General features: G+C 37.2%; 1 long non-coding RNA gene across 1 annotated transcript; it reads left to right on the forward strand.

Annotated features, from left to right (window-relative positions):
• Positions 1-108: 108 nt before the first annotated feature.
• On the forward strand, positions 109-5,724 carry LOC130578589 (uncharacterized). The gene is made up of 3 exons (XR_008965902.1): positions 109-382; positions 714-792; positions 1,929-5,724. It is a non-coding gene; the product is annotated as an uncharacterized LOC130578589 (long non-coding RNA).
• The last annotated feature ends 1,187 nt before the right edge of the window (positions 5,725-6,911 follow it).

Genomic DNA, 6,911 nt, shown 5'->3' on the forward strand with positions numbered 1-6,911 from the left:
TGATTTACTACAAGCCTGTCAGCACTTCTGGTTAGTCAGTAGATAATAACTACTAGATAATGCATTAATTGTATATTAGCTAAAGAAAAAAAATGAGAAGAAGATAATGGAGGTTGCTAGAGTTTCAAGTGTCTAGTGTAGAAAACGGGATTATTTCCCTAAATGGAAATTCTATAGACAAAAAAGTTCTATTTTGACGCTTTTAGAGTTTCTGAGAAGTTTATCCAATAGTTACCCATGGCAAAGTACCAAAGACTCATCTATTTTTTCCAGCCTGATATTTTGCTGAATTCATTGTGCTACTTCAGGAGATCACTACCCTTTTCTAAAGAATTGTCCCGTAAAAGGGAAGATCAATGGCAGCATTTCATCAACCTTGTGGGTATGTAGAAAAACTTGTGTTTCTTGAGAGGTGTGGTTCTCTTCGTAGAAACTGATGCTTGTATCTTTCTGCTAGTGCAATTACACGTAGCTTGGGCTGCCTTAATAAAACATTCCTTCATGTATGGAAAAAGAAAGAGTCTATCCAAGATTAGAGTATGATTCATTTCTAGGCAGATATTTTTCAGAATATGCTACCTCATGTTTTCATTTTATTTATTAAATTCCTGTTATTTTATATTAAGGCATATTTGTGCAGTMGGGGAATAATTTAGCTGAAACAAACAGAACTTGGTATAGCCAATAATTTTACTTCTTTTTCTGCATGCCAGTTGCCCCCAGATGGAGAAGAATTTTTGCCTTGCCCGAAATCATTGCAACACAATTTGTAGGTGCTGCTACTGAAAGAAGGTAATTACTTTGTTACAAAGTAAAAGGTGTCAAGTGAAACTGTTGCTCCCCTTGAAGATCACTCTTAACTCCGTGATATCAACACGCATTTTATCGAGAGTAAGCAAATTATATTGCTTAAATATTCCTCAATTTAAAACATTTAATTGTCTGGCTATATTACACTTGTTTCTTAGTATACACTGTACATTTCAAATCGGCAAAAATARTCAGAATAATTTTTTACTTGGCATTATTAAAAATGAGAAGTATTTATAAATAGCTAGTGACAGATAMTAGTTATTTTTCAAATTTGTAAGATAATACTTGAGTACGAAACAGAAGTAAGTGATATATGCTAATAAATTAGCCCACAGAGCTCCCAGAATCTTTAGTAAGGTGAGCTAACTTGAAGAATGTGCCTTTCAGAATAATTAAGTGCAGGATAATATTGCTAGGAATGAAAAATGTAAYTTAATCATCTGAGGGAGGGCTGCATCATGAAAAGTAGAGATTGAGAAATGCAAATAAGAGCACACATGAATCCCATCCATGTAAATAAATGTGGGGAGCACTATAGGAATRGGGATTTTGTTGGTGGAGCAAATGGACTCTTACAATGATTTAACAGGCATTTTTAGCTACATTACAGTTGTTTTTTTTCCCTGTTTGTATTGCTATATTTTGATGAATAGTCATTAGAATTGCAGTAGTTCTTTTATTCAGGCTACCAAGCCCCTTCTCCGATAAGATTTTCTTTCTTTATTGGTTTATCAAATCTTTTAAGATTGATATTTCAATGCTGGGTGTTCACCTCAGGCTAACTTTCTGGAAAGCATATTTCTGTATTTGGCAGTGATCACAAACAATATCAAAAGCAAAATTACTAAAGCTAATGAAAACAAATGCCAATGCAAGAAGTAGTTCCAAAATATTACACAGAMTAGTGGGATAATATGAAGATTTACAGGATTTCTTTCTCTTTTATGTTAAAAACCCTCAGTAACTGTATTTTTTTCTTATGTGTTGATAAAATATGAGCATGCTTTTGGACATTTATAAGTGCTAATCACAAAATAACAAAGATAACAAGCAATGTAAGACATTTATCTCATAACATATAATCCCAGTGTCAGATAAACTCTTTTTTTTTCCAGCATGCATATGTAGCCCTTATTACTGAAACTCAAGCTGCACCTAATTACTGGTAACAGAAAAACACTGGCGTTCACCTCCCACGCACAGAGCCACACCTTGCCCTCCAGGAAATCCACAGAGCTTCCTAAGAATAATTTCTAACTGTGGCCTAGATTTCAGCCTCTTTTGTATCCTTTTACAGTGGAAGCTTGTCAGATCCAATCCTGTCTGGTGCACAGGGTTTGACTGAACCAAGAAATGAAACTCATTGTGAAATCTGGTCTTACATTGGACCTTTTGTCATGGGATCTCTTCTGCTTGGTTGCCATGGTTCAACAAGTTTGGTGCTTTACCCAAAGCAGATGGATGCTGGAGACAGTCTCTGTTCTCTGCAGTAGGAGACAGAGGACAGAATCAAAAGCACCATTTCAGTAGAAGTTACTGTAGAAATTGACAAGGAAAAATTAGATAAAATAATATTTCCTTTGTCTATATTTCAAAATTGATCATATTTTCCTCCCATTTTCCCTAAGTTTGCATGGAATTATTTATGAAAGAGAAGGCACAGCACGGTTACTTTTGGCAGTAGAGAGTTAGSTTCAATGGTTCAAGCCTGTTTTTTTATTTCACTAGGAGACTTTTAGATATATCTGGAAAGAAATGACAGCATTCAATCTTATTGCAGGATTGTATCCATCAGCTGACAATGCACCTGACCATGGCCTTTGTCATTCAGCTTCACTGTAATGCCAGTATGAGATTTAGGACATGCGTCCTGTCCTCAGTCTCCTCTTTCATAAATACTTTGTGGTAACCTCTGATAGATCCCTTTGTACCTTATTCTACAAAAATAATGTGAAAGCATTTTTGCCTTATACAAATAAATAAGCAGACAATATATTCTAGAAAGAACAAGGGCCCAGCTAATCTCAYAGGAAGTCCTTTGCTGGGAAGCAGAGTCCCTGGAAGGGAGATGTGACTATCAGATCACAGTTGCTACATCTCTGACATGGTGACCAGAATGGGGAAAATACCTCTTATTGTCCAAGCAAGTGAATACTGAGAAATGATAAAGAAGTTTATTTATTACGGCACCAATGCAGAGAAAGGTGGAATGTTATCTGGGGTTTGGGTCCTAAATTCAAAAAGACCGATATAAAATTAGAAGGATTTCATAGAACAGAGATGAGACATGGTTGAAGAATACTCTCCCTTCTAATGTGGGGCTCAAGGAGTTCTACCCATTTAGCTTATCAAAGAGAAATTTAATGGGTCCCCTTTATGTACCATTCATGTTGTAAATACTCATTTTAAAATCCATGCCTTAGCTCTGGCAGACAAAGATACAAGACTTGCAATCTTAGTTTATAGTTATCCATAATTAAATATTGAGTGGGTTCCCAAGAATTAGGGTAMATTTTCACTTGATATTTATATCAAGAGATATATGTACCCCTTATAATGATACAATCTAGTTCGGACAGGGATGAGTTCAGGAAAATCTGCTCTCCATTATGGCTGAAATCAGACTAGAAGATCACCCAGGTCACATCAGGCTTTCTAATATGTTAATTAGATATTTTATATAAATTCAGTTTAATTGSTTCTGTGTTTTTTAATAAACAGCAGTTTTAATGTTTTGTGTTTGACTGCAGCCTCACYTAACCTCAAGTATTTCTTACTGTATATGTGTGGTGGGACTTTGTCATCCTACCAGCACCTCCACCTTCATCCTTCACTGTTGCATCATTAGCTTGTTACACAACCTGCAGGGTTGATATTGTTGATATGATGCTAACCACAAAGTCATTTAGAGATGGAGTGATAGCATTGCTGGAGATCCCAACAAAACTGCTCTGGATCCTGCTCAAAAGTTATTTATCAAGACCAAATTATGTTGTACCTTTTTTAAAGCTTAAGTAGAATATACTGCTCAGATTATTGTAGTGTCTTTGCAGGTCTTTGTTGAGAATTTTCAGCATGTCATTCCAGATCTCTTTTTTTACCAACCAAATATATAATTTTCCAGGCTTTTATCCAGGCTGAGACTAATATTTTAAAAAGGTTTGTTCTTTCAGCTGTGTTTTGCTCAGTAGTCCTAGGAACCGCCTGCCACCCTGACAAGGATTAACCACATCCATTGGACATGCTGTTGTTTCTCTGGGCACCCCTCCAGCTTTTCATGAAGAGCAGCCTGTCCTTAGCCCCTTCTCTTCAGGAAGCAGTCCATCCTTTGGGGGACACTGTGATTTCCTTTCCTTTGGGCTCAGGATCTTTCATTCCTTTGAGCCTGTTGGCAGAAATTAAAACAAGTACCTCTGCTGTTTCAGCAAGATGTCAGAGCAGTGCCCTCATCTACTGGTTGAATTTCTAGGCATTATTCTGCCTCAGGAAGAGGCACTTACTCCACTACTCTGCAGTTCAAAACTCTTTAAAACTGCTGCCCCCTTCATGTTTGCATTCATAAATTGTTTCCATTTTTCTCATCTCGAAAAGCAAGCTGCAGCAGATAACCCTCTTCACTCTTTTTGTTGTCCCATGTTTTGGTGCTGGTTAAACTCCTGCTAGCTTCCTGAACCCTCTGGCCTTTACATACTTCTTACATTTCCAAGAATTTTTAAAAGCCACTGCCTAAAACTCCAGGGGCTATTRGATGTTCCAGTGTAGTCTCAAAGCAAGCTTCTACCTACTGTGATTTGGAAAAGACACTGCATATATCCATTCCCTATCCTCCAATAGCAGAGGRCTGTGTGCAGAAACCAAACTATGTACTGAGGATGAAAACCATTCCACCAGGTTTTGAGAAAAGCCTTGTTACTAAGCCYAGGTAAAGGCTTAGCATGAAGCCAGGATAATCTTGTGACTAATATAACAGATTAAACTCAGAAAAATTATTTAGGAGCAGACCTGCTGTAGTGTACTGGAAAGGTACCAACAGAAGAAAGGAAACAAATAGTTTGGGTCTGTTAATATTAAACAGTYTTTATCCCTCCACCCATAGGCATACATCTTGTCTGTACCACTCCTACATATCCTAGATCAAATGTGAGAGTCATCATATTTCAGGGAGCTAAACACTTTTGAAGGCTTTGTTTCACAATACCAGAGCTCTTCAGGTACAAGTTTCTCTTTTTATATAGTGTCACACATACACGTACAAGACTTACTGGAACCCTTTCCACTATTAAGCTATTGGGGACAGGATGCTATGGGAATCTGAAGTACTCTTTTTGGGAGTAACYAAATCAAATTCAATGCGGTAAGATACAAGCCTGTATCAGCAGTGAAAAAAATAGCATGGGTGTTTTCTTTAAGAACAGAAGCACGTATTCTAATTGACAATATTGGCTGTCTACGTGTGAAATATTTTAAAGGCTTGTCCTTTGAATGTTTTAGGTCCAATCTCCAAGGCTGTTGAGAATTTGCCAACTGCATAATTTTCAGCTGTAATTATGAAAGATTACTGTCAGAAAGGCTGACTTTCATTTTTGAAGGCAAATCCTGAGAAGATTCTGAAAAAAACAAGACTCACCCTGAGTGTTTCTGATCAACCTTTTACAGTTCCTTCTGACGAAGGAATGCTGGTAACATAATGGCTTTGCTAGAGAGCTTTTGAAAACTGGTCTCTCAAGCTTAGAAAATCTGTGTGAAGAAAGTAATAGTTATCATTCAAACTTGACGCCAGACTCTAATTATTACTTCAAACACAACAACAGGATTTTTTTTTTTTAATCTCCTTGGTAAACTGCAGTAACCACACCTACATCCTTTTAGAGGAAACTTATTTCTTTCTTCTGGATACTTTGCACGAATATGTATTAATTTGTACAGTGCACTCATAAATTTGTTAAGATTTTAGCTCTTCTCATTTTTACTTTGTTGATCTCATTGTAATGCTTTATGCAGTACYACATTTAAATTAAACTGGACTTGTTTCAAATGCTGTGAGCCCTTGGAGCTTCCCTTGCTTAGGAAAGGCACCTCATTTATGGTAAAAGTGGTAAGGGCCACAAAGCTGCTCAGTTTCACTTTGCCTTTACCACACTGGTCCAGCTAAGCCAATCAGACCAGTTGTGCTCAACAGTGTTATGTTTAGGAGTGTCACTTGATCCCACAAAGTGCTGGGCTCATATTCCCAGACAAGATGGGGACCATGAAATACAGATTAGTTCCTTATCTGAAAGACTGTGTTTCACCTTTCCTGTACTGTCTGTCTAGCTGACACTCATTTCAGTTGGACTACCAAGCTAAACCRAGAGACTCATATAGCATCATTAGATGATTTTCAAAGCAGTCAAGCCACATGCTTCACTCCTCCTTTCTTAGATTGATTATAGACATGGTGGTTATTAACAATGACGGCACTGAAAACCAGAGGAATTYATCATTAAAGAAACAGTGCATTTTATAAAAAAAAAGTATTGAAATCCCAAGTTCATCTGTACCTACAGGGTCCTGAGCAATGCTCACTCTCACAAAAAACCCCAACTGTATATTTTAGTATGCAACATGGATCTGACTTGTAAAAAGCACAGGTTTTGATGCGTTCTTATAGCTTTCCAGGAGAGCCATAGGATTCCTTAAGAAATTTAATGCATGGAAAACATGCATGAACTTGTACTTTGTACTTGTATTTGTGGCTTTATTAAAGGTTGTCCATGAAATTCTTTACAGTCACGGGTGGAAAATCATCGCTGTATAGATCACAGGCATACAAACATATGTTAAACACAGCTCTTTCAAAAGGGCTTTTCTGAAAGTGCTTGCCATCGCTTTCTTGATACGGCTGCAATGGTCTGGGCGTGCAGACACCATAGGAAACATTCGAAACAGAATTTGAAATCAATGGAGAGGCCTTAGGGTACACATTCTCCCATGGAACATTTTCCTACCATTCTTTGGGATTTGGTTAATTTGAAAGAGYCTGTGTTGTGAGACTTATTTTGGTAACCAATAAATAATGAAGGATAGAGGAGGACTTTTTCTCACAGAGCTAAAATAGG

Source organism: Malurus melanocephalus, unplaced genomic scaffold, assembly GCF_030028575.1.
Source record: "Malurus melanocephalus ecotype Western Australia unplaced genomic scaffold, MMel_1.1 scaffold_8, whole genome shotgun sequence".
NCBI classification, from domain to species: domain Eukaryota; kingdom Metazoa; phylum Chordata; class Aves; order Passeriformes; family Maluridae; genus Malurus; species Malurus melanocephalus.